Source organism: Bidens hawaiensis, unplaced genomic scaffold (genome assembly GCF_021521415.1).
Source record: "Bidens hawaiensis isolate Kalapana, Puna unplaced genomic scaffold, B.hawaiensis_p1.1 tig00025700_1, whole genome shotgun sequence".
NCBI lineage: Eukaryota > Viridiplantae > Streptophyta > Magnoliopsida > Asterales > Asteraceae > Bidens > Bidens hawaiensis.
The window spans coordinates 193,986-209,769 of record NW_027494109.1 but is presented as its reverse complement, the minus strand read 5'-3'; the positions used below and the strand labels follow the sequence as shown (position 1 = coordinate 209,769).

The 15,784-nt window shown below is 35.4% G+C and overlaps 1 pseudogene across 1 annotated transcript; it reads left to right on the top strand.

The window, feature by feature from the left end:
• The first annotated feature begins 9,562 nt into the window (after nt 1-9,562).
• Nucleotides 9,563-14,763, top strand: LOC143572038 (uncharacterized; annotated as a pseudogene). Its single transcript, XR_013142201.1, has 7 exons — nt 9,563-9,745; nt 10,375-10,622; nt 12,219-12,338; nt 12,436-12,586; nt 13,460-13,599; nt 13,691-13,726; nt 13,843-14,763. The product of XR_013142201.1 is annotated as an uncharacterized LOC143572038 (transcript).
• The last annotated feature ends 1,021 nt before the right edge of the window (nt 14,764-15,784 follow it).

Here is a 15,784-nt window from a genome sequence, read left to right as displayed (position 1 = left end):
TCGAGAGAAACTGATAAACAAAAAGATGAGAGGTTGTAAAATATGAAACATATTTTATATTTTATATTTCAACAAACAAAATGTCATTGATTTTTAAGTTGAAGATAGTATATGTTTATATATATTAATTAATTTTGTAGTTATATTATGTATTTTATTTTTCAATTTACCTGATTGTACATGTGTACAGAATTACAAACTAGTAGATTCAATAAATTGGATGTGACTCAATAGTATAACACTCACTTTGCTAGTGATAGGTAGGGGCAAACCTCACTATTATCAATTTATATGGGAGATATGAGGAATGACCCTGGCTTGCCAGGGTTTGAGTTCTGATCTCACCCGGTTTTACCGGCTCCTCGTTGTTGTGCCGTTTGGCGGGTGTGGGGGTCGGGTTTTATCCGGGGAATCTCTCAATAGGTGGACCGCTAGGGGCTCAGTCCGTCTGGACTCGTGGCCGGCTAGGGCTACCTTTAATCAACGGGGACCGCGAACAGAGTACTCGGCGTTACGTAGTTGGTCGTTAAAAAAAACAAGTAGTAGATCCACAATTCCACATACCACAAAGTTGACAATGGACTAATGGCGACTCATCATCTCATCCACATTAAATACGGTGTGGGCCCATTGTAACTCATGATATCCAAGCATTTGAATTTGAACTGTGATGCATTTGAACTCTTTGGGCCCATATGTTGGCCCATTTAAGGAACGGCAAACACGCTAACACGCACGCGTATGTACTAAGTAGTGTTCGGTACAAGAGGCCATCAATCAGATTCATTTCGTTTTGAGTCTTTCAGGATACTAATTTTAAGCTCCATTCCCGAGTTTACTTTACGAGAGAAAAAAAAAATAAACGGAAATTTTTGTTTTCATTATTTCTTCTTTTCCTTTATATTTCTTTTCAAATCGGAAAGAAAACATATTTTTCTAACTTTTTATTTATTTCTCATTGTTTTCCTTTAATCTGTTTTTCTTCCCTCTATTTAATGAATTCATGAACACAATTTACTCTAAATTTAATTCTTTTCTTTCCTTAAACAAATCATCTAAAACGTAATAATATTTTTCTTTCCTTCCATTTCATTTTTTTTCACCCTTAAATTAACTTAGGAACAGAACGTTACGGTTTTACCTTTTTTTAAAAAGAAAGCTACAAGCCTACAAGTGATTCAAAATGTGTGGATCGGCTCCATTATTGCTTATGAAAATGATTGGTGTGTTAACATGGCTTGATTAAAACCCATCTTGATGATCGATGTTTTCGCATTGTTATAATATATTGTACTTATGTAGTCTTTTGAAGTTATGATTTAGAATAAACCCCATGTAATCAAGATTAAAAATACAAAGATGATTATGCGGTCAAGAATGTTTTGAAAGTTATTCATAACAGAATAGTGCATGCCTGACCATGAGGCTTACCGAAACTTTATAAAGAATAGATGCGTCCATTCTTTATATGTGGGTAGTGGGTGAGCAAATGGGTATTACCCACCATATTAAATCTGGACATGTTTAATGGTATTATTGGAATCTCGGTACCCAGGAACCGACTGTATAGTAAGTAACATGGTCGGATTAGTTTAGGCCTCTCGGGTCTTACCCGGTTTATGCTCACCCCTATAGGAGCAAACAGGTCTTACTCGTCATACCCGACCCTAACCCGTTTAATGGTATTTTCAAGACCAGAGAACCAACCCTATTGCAATATAATCGGGTACTCCCCTATGTGATTATGCCTGGCATCAAAAGAAATTAAAGAAAATAAAAATGCAACAATAGTATCAATTATATAATATATTGTTCCCCTTAAATTCAACTGACTTTTGAGACAATCTCAGCCGTTTAAACTCTTCAACTTTAAATCATGACCATTCAAATTGCTAAAATAGCTTCTAGAAGGGGAAGTTGAGAGAGGTTTTACACCCGCTCTCCTAAACCCTGGATTCACGTGTAAATCTACCCCCACTTCCCTGTTTACTCGGCTTCTCTTCTCTCCCGTAGATTACAAATAGTAATAATAATCTTCTTCATTTAATATTATCATCAATCATGAGTTTTGTTAAAAAAACCTACCTTTTCATTCACCCATCGTCCCACGCACCAGTGTTCATCCCACATCAATCTGTGACATCATTCATTCATCTTCAACTTCACCGTTTCATTCACACATCAACTATGACGATTTCCTGCACTGGTATTGGTATTGTTATATAATCGTCTCTGTAATGTCCTTAATTGGATTATATAATCTAACATTTTTCCATCTACCCAGGTTTAATATGTTGATTTTGTGGCCAGGGTGAGTGCGCGCACACCAGTAGTTGTTTGCTAAATAAAAGTTCACTTCTTTATTTAACAATTCGCTGGAGTTGATGTTGGTTAAAGGTACAAAGCCATGTTTCCCTAAATCGTATACAATAATTACATGTAGATAATGATCACACCAGCCACTCTGAGCACAAAATTTATTCTGCTAGAAACAATGTGGGGTAACTGTTTGTAATTGTCATTTTTCAATGGCAAATGTCGGGTTGGGTTGTCGTGCAAACATTCTTCATCATTTGTTTTAACTTTTTTTTTTTTGTAATTAATGGAATCTTTTTATTTAAAAAATATACTTATGTATGATAATGCTCTAATCTTTACTATATGTTTTGTGATCCTCAACTTAAGGGCACTAAATAATGAGTGGAAGAACTGGTTGAAGTGTATGCAATTGAGATTCAAAAATAATGAGTGAAAGAACTGGTTGAAGTGTATGCAATTGAGATTCAAAAGTACACAGAGAAGAAAACAACAAAAAGCTTAAACTGAGATGCTTTAATATTAGTGTTATGCTTCATTATATGTTATATGTTTTAAAGCATTACGATTATTGCATGTAACAGTTTTTTTACCGCAACTGTATCAAAAAGGACTTACCAGCAATGGGCATAATTCTAAGACCATGGGTATCATACATGTGTTCGGTGCGTTGGTGACAACATGCACATGGAATAACGCCAATGGGCATGAGCAACTACTGACTTTTTTCAAGCTTTGAGAATCTATGATGAAGCTGGGAATTATAGATGAAATCAGTCTCTTAAATATTTTATGTTTTAAGCCTTTTAGTGTTTCTATAATTGTTATTCAGATAGCTTTGCCTATATGTTGTGTTATACAAATAATTGGTACAGTCAACATGCTTGTGCAATCGGAGGTTGATCCATTTGATGGGAAAATGTTATTTATATATTTATTTACATTATGGCATGGACGGGTATAAAACTAGTTACGGGATGGACATCACAAGAGAGAAACTGGACTTATTTGCAAGAAAATTAAACATTGGGCTGAAAATAGTTGTGGACTTGTGGTTTATGTTTTGGGCTATTATTAATTAGCTGGACCAGCCTACAATACTCTTGAGTAGAGGTGCACAAATCGGGTTATTTAAATACCTGGGTTTGGGTATAACCGGGTACGGGTATGACCGGGTATTGGTAATAATCGGGTCGGGTTCGGGTAGGGTATTGTCTCTAAAAACCATACCCTATGCATCGGGTTCAGGTCCGGTATGGAACAGGGTATTCTAAAACAGGGTATTTGAATACCCTATTATAAGGTATTGAAAAAACCCTATTTAGTGGTTTTTTAGGGATTTTTCCAGGTATTTTTCGGGTATAAATTGAATTTTTTTTAAAAGTTTGCACTTTTTAGGGGTATTTTCGGGTATTTTTAAGGTATTTTTTCGGGTATGCATCGGGTATTTGAAATACCCAGTTTCGGGTATGGAACGGGTTCGGGTTTTCGGGTATTACCAGGTACAAATCGGGTCTGGTTCGGGTTCGGGTTTTAGTGCCAAAATGCATACCCTATTCGTACCCTACGGGTAGGGTCGGGTACGGGTATTAAAAACCCGGGTATTAGAAAAACCGATTCCGAGTTTTTATTTCGGGTCCGGTTCCGGTTTCAGGTTTTTTGTGCACCTCTACTCTTGAGTCTTGACTAGAAATGCATAAATCGATTTAAAACTCAAAACCGGTTTGTGTTGAAACCAGTTCGATTTAGTCAATAAAAGTCAAAACTGGTTTATGATTAGTTTTGGTTCGGGTTTAAACCGGTTTATTGACAAAGTTACGATCGATTTTGGTACGGGTTTTGATCGGTTTTAGCCGGTTTCGGTTCTGTTAACTGGTTTGGAATCGGTTATGAACCTACAGTTTCAATCGGTTCCAAACCGGTTTCTACATTATCAGATTCAAACTGGTTCGGTTTCAGTTCAGTTTTAGCTCGGTTCGCTTAACCGGTTATCATACCACTCTTCATCTTGCAAGTCACAAGATATCTCCTCTCCCTCCTCTTGAAGCCGGCCCCAACCTACACTTATTCAGTTATTCAACATCTTCTTTAAAGTTTTTTCTTCAAATTTTATAAATTTCGTTTTGGACTTTAGACAGTTAGATTCTTCAAACGACTAACAAAATCCGTTTTCTTATCATAAAAACCAACATGTATTCTTGTTCTTAGACAATAAGGTGTGGATGTCGATTTCCCGATTTCCATCCTAGGTGGCAATTGGTGCCGCCATGAAACGCCACCCCACTTTGTAAATTCCACTCGCATTAAATCTAGCGTGAAATATTCACCGTTTAATTTACCGCTCAAACTTATGAAATATTGTTTTTTATCTTATTTTTCTTCCTTTTCCGTGACCACTCATCCCTTCCATTAACCTATTTAATTTACAACCCAAAATGATTTTTTATTAATAACTCATATGTTTAGAACTTTTAAAAAAATAAATACACTGGTTTATATAACTTTCTTTTCTAAACATTCAGGTATAAACTTTAAAGAAGATAAATTTGTTTTTGAAAAAGTATTTTTTTGGTCTTGTAAACGACTTTGACACTTGCTTGGACCCGTAAATTTGGTGAATATTGTACGTTTATAAATTTTCAATTATTGTACCTTTAATTAATTTTTATTATGACAATCCGAGTTTTGTTGTTCCGCTTTTTATTCACATGGTTTTATTTTAGTTATATTAATTATTATGTGAAAAGAGAGAAGTGATGAATTTGTGAATTGTGGACCATTTTCATTTCTGTAGAAAATAATGAAGTGAAGTATGATATGATGTGATGTTGATTTGACAATATAAATTGAGAAACAAAATGGGATCCGCACCCTTTAGTTTTATATGAAAAGCCACTCAACACAATTTCTAAACAAATAAAAAGAACATTGATTTTTTTTTTCGTAAAAATATTTGCTACATCAAAGTTATTACACTTGTTTAGAATACACGTAGTTATACTTTTTCAATAAGATAATGGCTCGTTACACCTTAAATTCGTTAAAACATGCTGATATAAGCTTTTTAAAATAACAAAAAAAAAATAAATTCCATTTTTATCAAATTTTGACAATTCAAAAGATGTTGAGCTATTAGTCTTTATATATTATTTTAATTACATTACTATAGACGATTATAGTGATTATAATATCACACAAGTTTATGACTTTTTTTGCTTTTTTTTAATACTTATAAAATTTTCTCATAAACAAATAGAAATTCGGTTGAAAAACATACACATGTAACACCAGGTAACAAGTTTGTGCTAAACAACCTAAAACGTTTAGTTTTTACTGGATATGTACAAGTTAGTAGTTTAACAAAAAGGAAAAAAAATAAAACAACGCTTTTAGAACGCCATCTTCACACACTATGTAAGGCCCCGTTACCGGTGCCTCACATTGGACATTTGATTTACTCATAAACGCAGTTCTTTATATCAGAGTTAATTAAAACTTTACGCAGAACATAAAAATTTCATAAACATCTCATATCAAATCATAAACATGTTTTAAAACATCCTTCTTGTCTTTCAAAATCAAAACATAACTTATAAAATATAACAGGTCTTCAGATGCCAGACTCTTATTCTTCTGCCATGTGTTGCCGCTCAAGCCAGCTGTCTCATTCTACTCACATGCGTGCATACTAAAAGTCAACTATGCTGAGTGAGTTATAGTTAATGACATCACATACTTTCCATACATACATTCTTTCATTCATACTTTCATAACTCAAATTCTACGTTGCTCTATTCTATTATTCCTCGGATATTATTAGGGTCCGGTCTATTTTTCTGCCTTGGATATTATTAGGGTCCAGTCCCTTTTCTGCCTCGAGATTATTAAAGGGCTCGGTCCCTTTTCTGCCTTGGATATTATTATGGTCCAGTCCCTTTTCTGCCTCGAGATTATTAAAGGGCTCGGTCCCTTTTCTGCCTTGGATATTATTAGGGTCCAGTCCCTTTTCTACCTTTCTAACTCTTACATTTATTCATAACATACATACATATCATTCATAGTCCATACATGACATTATACTTGACAGCGCGTGCAATATCCGAAGATCGTTCACGTACCAACAAGCAATCATTCTTACCTTTCATAACGTACATACATATCATTCATATTTCGTACATAGCATTATAACTTGACAGTACGTGCAATATCCGAAGATCGTTCACGTACCGGCAAGCAATCATTCTTACCTTTCGCATAATCACATAAGACATACACTTATCACTTAGGATAAATGTATTAACAATCACATCGAGTATGCACACAACCCCGAAAACATAACACATAAATGGGGCTAGAAACTCACCTGAATGCGGTTACGTTCACCGCTAATCGTAATCCCTTTCTTGAGCTGTGCACGGCTAACTGTATAATATTTACATGTATCAATTTACTATTACTACTCATATCGCATTTCTATCTTTATATAACCCACAACGAACGGGGGTCCGGGGGCAGCGCCCCTGGCAGCGGGGTTCTAGGGGCGGCAGCCCCTAGCGGGGTCCAAGGGGCAGAGCCCCTGGCTGGGGTTAAGCTGTCAGGTCAGCCTAGAAAAATTTCATTTTCATTAATTGTCTTAACGCATTTTCCCTTAGGATTTTAAGTTATTATTTTATTCACCTACTCATTCGTTAGCCCGATTCGTGGTCTATTACTGGATTACTTTTACTTAGCACTTTAAGCGAATTTAACGTTCAGCGAAGTTAACTTGGCGAACTTATCATCAGCGAAGTTAACAGTATGTGAACTTGGTAGCAGGCGAACTTGAATGAGGCGAACTTATGTGCAGCGAACTTGAATCACAGCGAACTTATCGTTAAGCGGAGTTTACAGTAGGCGAACTTGCTATGCTTAGCGAACTTACTGGGCAAACTTGTTGTGCTTAGCGAAGTTATCCAGCCGCAACTACGGCTCATCCCAAAACCTCCATAATCAGTCCGTTTTCAATGTGTAATATATTGATAAGATGTTAATAATTCTCGCAAACATTCTCTTAGCCATTTTTGGATAAATCATGACCCGAAAGTGCGTAAAGTTTGGACATTTAGATTAAAACGTTCAATACTAGGTTTAAGGGTTTATTTTTAAACGAGCCATAACAGCCGTAAGTTCGTTAAGTTCGTCTCTAACATCAAGTTTACAACTTTACGTTCCATTTACACTCGATCTAACCTCGTTCTGAGTTTCAAGGTTAAACGTTAATAAAAACGTAAACTTTAAGGTAAAAGACATACCTTTAATACTCGTTTGGATCTCGTTTAACTTGGTTATGAACTCTCAATCTTGTATATAGCTCGTGTACTAACGATCTAATCCCGACTAGCGTTCGTTTGGACTCGGATCTCGCTCTCTCTCTCTCGGCCGTATATGGTGTAGTGTATGTGTGTGTTTTTGAGTGTGTAGAGATTATGATGGAAAGAAATGAGGATTTAGGGTTTTAGGGTGGTTTAAGAAGATATTTATATCCCTTAAAGCCCATGGACCTAAGGCCCATTCCCTTTAATCCATCTTAATTAGTCCAAGTCCATGATCTTTATTAATACTAATTAATTATTTAGGTCCAATAACTAAACACGAATTTCTTTTATTAAATACGAAAATTTTAGGATGTTACACGCTATCAAATTCTAATAAATCTATATCTTTATGTCAATCATAGAACTTGACTCACAACAATACAACACCATAAAAAAACAAGTATACACGTTTGTCTACGTTCATAGGTTTTAGTTGATACAATATATACGTATTATCTTGAATGCTCTAGCTGGCACCGTTACAACTATGTGTTGTTTGTAAGAAAACACGCATATATAATTCCAGATTGCCCACATCAACTCTTAGACAACACATGGAAAGTCCATACATCAAAAGGTACGAAAAACATTTGATTTTGACATCAATTTAATGAACTCGCATTCTATCGAATGCACCAAAGCATCAATAGTTTTACCCTATTTCTAGCAATCATAATCATAATCATAATCATAAAATTACATTCATGTCTATGATTTACTAACGAGTTTTTACTTCATTAACAGGGTATTGAATGTTGACACATTGCATTATTGTTTTTGTGGGTTGGTTCAAATGTTAATGATCTTAACCAGTAATCAAATTTATGTGATTATTATTATCTTTAACTTATTTCGTATTCGGTTAAAGTCGTTATGTATTTTTTATCGGTTGAACTCGTTAAGAACTTATTTTGTATTTGGTTAAAATTTATTAATCGTATATTAAACCGAGCCAAATCAAATCAAGCCGAGCCAACTCAGTGTAAAACAAGCCATTCTCGAGCCCAAGTTTTCGGTTCGGTTTTGCCGCATCGATTTTAACCTTTTTTAACCAACGGAACAATAAATCAACTAAATTACATTGTTGAAAAATAAACATATTTATTATTATACTTTGAATGGCCTCACCTGTTGCAACCCCTAAACCGGATCGGTTTGATTAACAAAATTCAAAACCAATTTATAATCAGTCTTTGTTCAGGCTGAAACTAAAACTGGGTTCTTTACGATCAGTTTTTGAGCAGGTTTAGCCGGTTTCAATTGAGAGAATTATAGATCAATTCCGAACCTATTCACCTAATTGATTCTACATAATTAGTTTCAAACAAGTTCAGTTTCAGTTTAACTTTCGGTTCGGTTCGGTTCGGTTCGGGTTATTTTGCCAACTCTACCCTAGCATCGTCGTGGAGGTTATCTCCATTCTCCATAAAACTCGTCATAAGACCCCAAAATTCGCACCTCGTTCTCATTCGGTCGCCTTCTTTTCTTTTATCTTCTCTCCTGACAATCCCTCAATTTCCCCAATTCAATTTTAGTTATAAAACCGTTCAATCCTTCAAACCCTAATTCATTCGTTCGCTCGTTTTATGGAGAATAATAATAATAATAATAATAATCTAGACGATCTTTCCTTCAGAATCACCGCTTAATCCATTCTTCTTCTTTAATAATAATCAGGTTAGTTAGTTAGTTAGCACTATTTACTCTTTCAAGTTACTGCAACTTGTTCTTTTATTCCTTCTTGTTGCGTTCTCAATTTATTGATTCTTTATGCTTACGCTTTAGCCACACATCCTATTCAAATTGGCCCAAATTGCAGTTATTTAGTTACAATTACAATGGATATGAATTCAATTATGTGCCTTTTGAATTGTTAATTAAGTATGGATTCAACTGCTATATGAATTACAGGTTCCTTGTTTATTGTGTTTGAAGGTTTTGTTTGTTCATTATTATATATTTAGCTGAGGTGAGGAGGAGTTTTTAATCAGAAGAAACAATGGGGAGTACTTTTAATCCACAGATTTTGGTTGAGAAGCTGAGCAAGCTCAACAGCTCACAGCAAAGCATTGAGAGTATCCTTCTCAATTCTATTTATTTTCTTTTACCTTAATTGTTTTTAAATTACTCTATCAATGCAATTCTGTTGTTAACTTATTTTAAGGAACTGATGGTTTCTCTATATTGGCGTATGGTTCTACTGAAATATATAACTGCTCTGCAGTTAAAACTTAAAAGTTAAAAACTTTATTTGTTTTTTCTCCTTTTGTTTGTTTGTTTGTTTGTTTTGTAGTATCTTCAATGTTTTTGGCTTGGTATTAATAGGTTTTTGGTTTTTGTTTGATTCTAGAAATAGGAAAATGGGTGGGTCAGGTGGCGTGCCAGTACGGGAAATGGTATGGGCAGAACAGGTCGGGCTGGGTTGGACCGTAGCTTTTTTTTCTCTACGAATGGTTATCGTGTCAAACATGATTATAATGTTTGTACTTTATATTGTTTCAATAATAATCTGCCTTTTTGATTTAATGCTTTTTGGAGATGTTTTTATGCATAACGTTACATTTTGGGCAACTTTTGACTTATCTGACGAGTTGCCTTTCAAGTTTTTTTTTTGTTTGATTTGTTACAAATGGGTCAAAACTGTGACTTTTATTAACTCATTTTATGTGTAGAAGTGATTTATGTTATCCTTAATGAAATATAGCTCTGTCACACTGGTGTATTTTTCATATGAACAAGGCAAAACAAGTTGTGGAAACATGGGCTAGACAGTTTCATTGTTCCCCGCGTGATCAGCGCCTGGCTTTTCTCTACCTTGCAAATGATATTTTGCAGAATAGCAGGCGAAAGGGTTCGGAGTTTGTTGCTGAATTCTGGAAGGTTCTTCCAGATGCACTGCGTGATGTCATTGATAATGGGGATGAATCTGGAAGAAATTCTGCATTACGCCTGGTATGCACTTTTATTCTCCATGCTCGTCATCTTAAAAATTATATTAAGTTTTTCTTTTTTGGTGTAAAATACCAATGTCATGTCAGTTTTGTTCCTTTTTAGCCACTGTACTTTTCATCGAAAGATTTATTTAGTTTATAGTGATTTTACCATTTGGGTCATTATGTGGACCTAAAACTTAGTTATTGTTCTGGTTGGCTCATCATTAATGTACCTTGTATTACTGTAATGAGTACTAGAGATGTTAACGAGCTGAGCCAAGTCCGAGCTCGCCTAAGCTCGAGCTTGGCTGGTTAAACCTATGAGAGCTCAAACTTGTCTCGAGCTCTATTTCTAAAGCTCAAGCTGCTCTATTTATAAAGCTCGAGCTTTTAGTGAGCCGATCTTTTGAGTAGCTCACAAGTAACTTGGCTCATGTAGATTCATGAGCCTACTTGAGCTTGATATGTAAAGCTCGGGCTTGGGCTCGTTTATTAAACAAGCTTATTTTTAGGCCTGGACTCGTTTAAGCTCGACTCAATTCGAGTTTTGTGCGATCCGAACTTGAATAGCTCACGAGCAGCTTGGCTCGTTTACACACCCCTAGTAATGACCCAGATGGGACAAATTTCCATTTTTTAACGACTCAGATGTACAAATGAAAGTATGGTGATAAATGTTGGTGTTTTTCTTGTTTTTCCAAAGCTAGAAAATTTATAATGACTTGGATGCTGAAGAACATCTCTATGTATATATACAATATGTAAAGCATACATTTTTAATTAACTTATTGGGTTCTATATGAATTCTGTGAATGTGTAAATGTAAGCTGTGGCCCCAATAGCAAATGGAAGAATTAATGATATATGGTATGGGTTGCAGTTTTATGTTAATGTTTTTAGGCCACAGTGCCATGCCGCGGTTCATGTAACATGTAGGGCACCTTTTTCTGATGCATATATCTCTAGTTTGTGTATTATATCTTTGCCAATGTTTAATAGGAAAAAAACTTATATTTTTAATCCTTTATTATAAACTTTTCGTTTCCGGGGCCATGTATCTGTCTTTGATGAATGCTAGAGTTTTTATGATGAAAAAGAAATGTTTTCCTTTAAAATGCAGGACAATCTACTTTTCTGTATGCTGAATTGCTGAAAATCTATTTTTTAGTGGGTGGGTTAAAATATGTAATTTGTGCTGGTCGAAACACAACTTGGGCTGGGCTGGGTTGGGTTGACCCACAAATTTTCTTTAATGTATTTCATAGACAGTATTACACTATGACAAAAGCTCTATTATTACAAAAATAATTTCAACTTTTTTTCCAACTTTTATTAAGAAGTGTTTATGTATTTGAATTTGCTTCAAATTTGGATGACTTGCAAGTTGTTTGACACATTTTTCTCTTTTCTGGTTACATCCTTTAGCTTAGCCCACCTACCCTGTTAGTGATAGATCTTATCCCACACCAACCCACTTACAATTACATGTGATGATTAATAGATGCTTAGCTATATTCTGTTCCTAATCATCTTGCTTTCACTCTGTAAATTCTTTAAAAAGGAGTGAAACATTGCTTATAATATTTAATGTAAATTTATCGTTAACTGCACGCAGGTCAACATTTTGGATGAAAGAAAGGTTTTTGGTTCTCGAGGGCAAGTTCTCAAGGAAGAGCTTGTAGGAAGGCATCGCGAAACTAATAACAGAAATGGGAAGCATTTAGGATCAAAATTGGTAATTGGTTTTATTTTTTTGTTGCATATCACTGTATGAAATAGTAAAGTTCCAGTACTTTTTTATGCTAAATTTTATTATGTTTAATCTGAAACAGCCTGCTTGAAGTTCATTGGATAAGATAGTTTCTGGGTATCAAACTATATTTGCTGGACAAGTTAATGAAGATGCTGTGATTAGCAAATGCAGGAATGCCAGTGGCTCTGTTGAAAAAGTGGTCAAGGAAATTGCCAGGGACATTAAATCTGGTTAATTTCTCTCCCATTTTTAATTTTCAGTTTTTTTCTAATTATATCTTGTTGAATATGATTAGTATTTTATTTTTTAATTATGTTACCAGCAGCCTTTTACCCTTTTTGGGATATTGTTTATGGAGGGCCTGGAGGCTACCAAAATATTCAATATATTTTGTTATGGCCGTCCATATAACGAAATTGTTGTGTAGGTTTAATTTATACTAATTCTGGCCAAAAACATGCCTGATGACGAAAGTGCCCTTAAATTTTTTGAAAATACAAGTATACAACGCTCTTAACCGTTTTACATGTTGGATAAATGTTGGAAAAAACCCTATGGACTTTTGCTGAATTTACCAGTAATCCTTTGACTTTGTTTTTACACAATTACCTCTTTGAACTTCTAATAACTCAATAAAATAGCCAGATGACTTAAATGCTTACATATATGTCATTTTTTGCGTGAATAAGTCTCTAAACTTAACAATAAAAAAAAACAGCTTCTTTGTTGCATGATTAAGTCTCTTAAAACTTTATATGATATAACCTTTTTTGAGCTTGATATAAGTTTAGCGACTTAACCATGAAAAACAAAGTTGAGGGACTTAAATTCAAATCCAGCAGAACATCTCTCCCCCCCCCCCCTGTTTTTGACATTTTACCACAAGAAGGAATATACATTTTTAAGGGCATGTTTGTCATCACTCACCAACATGTTTCTGGCTGGAATTTGTTTTAAACGAGTAAACGACTATAGATTCATATTTGGGCGGTCTTAATAAAAATGGTTGAATAGTTTGGTTGCTTTTTCTTACTTGTTGATTATCAACTCCTCAAATTGGAAACAGTAACATGTGTGGTATTTTCTTTCTTTCTTCAAATCAGCAAAAGCAAATGGACCAGGTGTCGTGGATGAGCTAAAGGGGCAGCATGCTACATTGAGGGATTGTATAGAGCAACTGACAGCTGTTGAATCATCAAGAGCAAATCTCATGTCTTATCTGCGAGATGCCCTTCAAGAGCAGGTTTGTTGCCAGCCTCAAATTAGTATTATTCAGAACATGTATTTAATTTTTTTCCTTTAATTAAAATTGAGTTTTTATAATCTGTTTTCAGGAAATGAAGCTTGACCTAATCCGCAGTCAACTCAAGGTAGGTTACCCTTTTACCTTTTTCTAAAGTTTGTTGGTATCATGTTCTTGTCATCTTGTGTTTCAGGCGTATCAGCCGTAACTTTTGTTGGTAATATCATGTTCTTGTGTTTTCAGGCCGCACATACTCAATCAGAAAAAGCCGATAACATCTGCAGGCAATTGCTTACCCCTGATGGCAGTCAGTCTCAACCAGAGCAACAGTCTGCTCCCGTGATGTACACCCGACAGGCATCTCAATCCGATGATACTAAATCCGCGGCGGCTGCAATGGCGGCAAAGCTGACAGCATCCACATCCTCTGCAGAGATGCTCACATATGTCCTCTCATCCCTCGCATCCGAGGGTGTAATCGGAAATTCACTCAAAGACTCGCCAGCAAATGATTACCCATTACAGAAGAAACCCAAGATCAATAACGACCAACCTCAACTTTACATTCCATCTTCTCAGAATGCTCAACCACCCGCCTCCACCTGACCAGCAACCACCACCACCACCGTCATCTCCGCCACCTCAGCAGCCAATGCCGCCCGTGCAGCCATATCCAGCTACCCAGTTTATGCAGTCTACGACAGGGACAGGGGGAATACAGTATGGACATAGCATAATCCAACCACCACCACCTCCCATGTCTGGATTTCCAACTGCAGGGCCGCCAGTTAATGGTGTGTCCGCATATTCACTGCCAGAGGGTTACCAAAATTATCAGATAGAAGGTACTTTCTACAGTCAGCAATCAGCCATGCCGATGGCGCCTATGTCTAGGCAGTAGAACAAAACCGGATATGTAGGAGAAATGGGGAGTTTAATGCCTGATAGCTTTTTGCACATTGTTTAGATGTGTTTGATACATAAGTAAAATAGATGAGATTTGGAGTTGTTTTTTATTTTTATAGTTGAATAGATTTTTGTGTGGTTTTTGTGTAGTGACTTGTGTTTGTATCGTAGTGTAGTTCAATGTCTTTTGAGGGTAACCAGTTGAAGTGGATTCAATGTTAACTGGTTCAGTTTCTTTGTTTTCAAGTTTTTTTTGGGTGGAAATGAAAACCAACTCAAACCGAATATGGGAAGTTCAAAACCAAATAAGAAACTGAATTTGGTTTGATTTATAGTTTTCGACTATAAACCCGGATAATTTTTTTTAAAGTTCATTTACTATTTGTTAATATTGTTATTGTGTTGTGTTTGATTGAATACGAGTAAGCTAAAGTTGTGACTGAATTGGGCTAAATGGCAACTTAAATTACCGTAATTTGGTATTTGGTTCATCCAGTTTGTTTCAAATCCATATTTCTGAAACCAATAAGTTGTTTCAAATCCATATTTCTGAAACCAATAAGAAAAACAATTTGGTTTTGAGAAATATTGAATATGTCATTTGTTTTTTTTTTTGTTTTTTTGTTTTCATTTAATCTGTTTGAAAATGAAATATTATTTAAATCGGATTTATGTGGGATGGGGCCAGGATTGCTATTTTCTTTACTACTTTCAAAACATTAATTCTTCATTTATATAAGTTTTATAGATAAAGAATTCAGTACAATAATTTATTATTTTGTCGTACATTACATATGCGAGGCTATGAAATGGTTGATTACAATTCGAGATCTAGGGTTCTCCAATCAGAATAGCGAGCAACAACGGCGAGCCGGTCTTCGTCCACCGTTGCTCCCATCGATTCCGTCCACCTTCACCGTCACCGTTTAGCAATCCGTCACCTTCCAACGATTCCGTCCATCGTCCTTTGTCGCGACCATCGACAGTACCGTCGCGAACACCATCTACTTCCGTCACGAGTTGCTCATAGGTCCGTTGATCAAATTGACCAATTGAAATTGAAATTGTTGAACCTAATTGATCAATTAATCTTGAAATTGATCCAATTAATCATCAATTTGAAGTTTCAATCGATCAATTTCAAGTTTTGAGTGATAAGTTTTAACCTTTAATGTATCAAGATTTAAGCCTGAACGCTTAAGTTTTTTTGCCTGGAAGTGTTTTGCCTGAACGTTTAAAGGTTTAACCTTGAGCGTTTTAGGGTTGGGATTTTAACTTG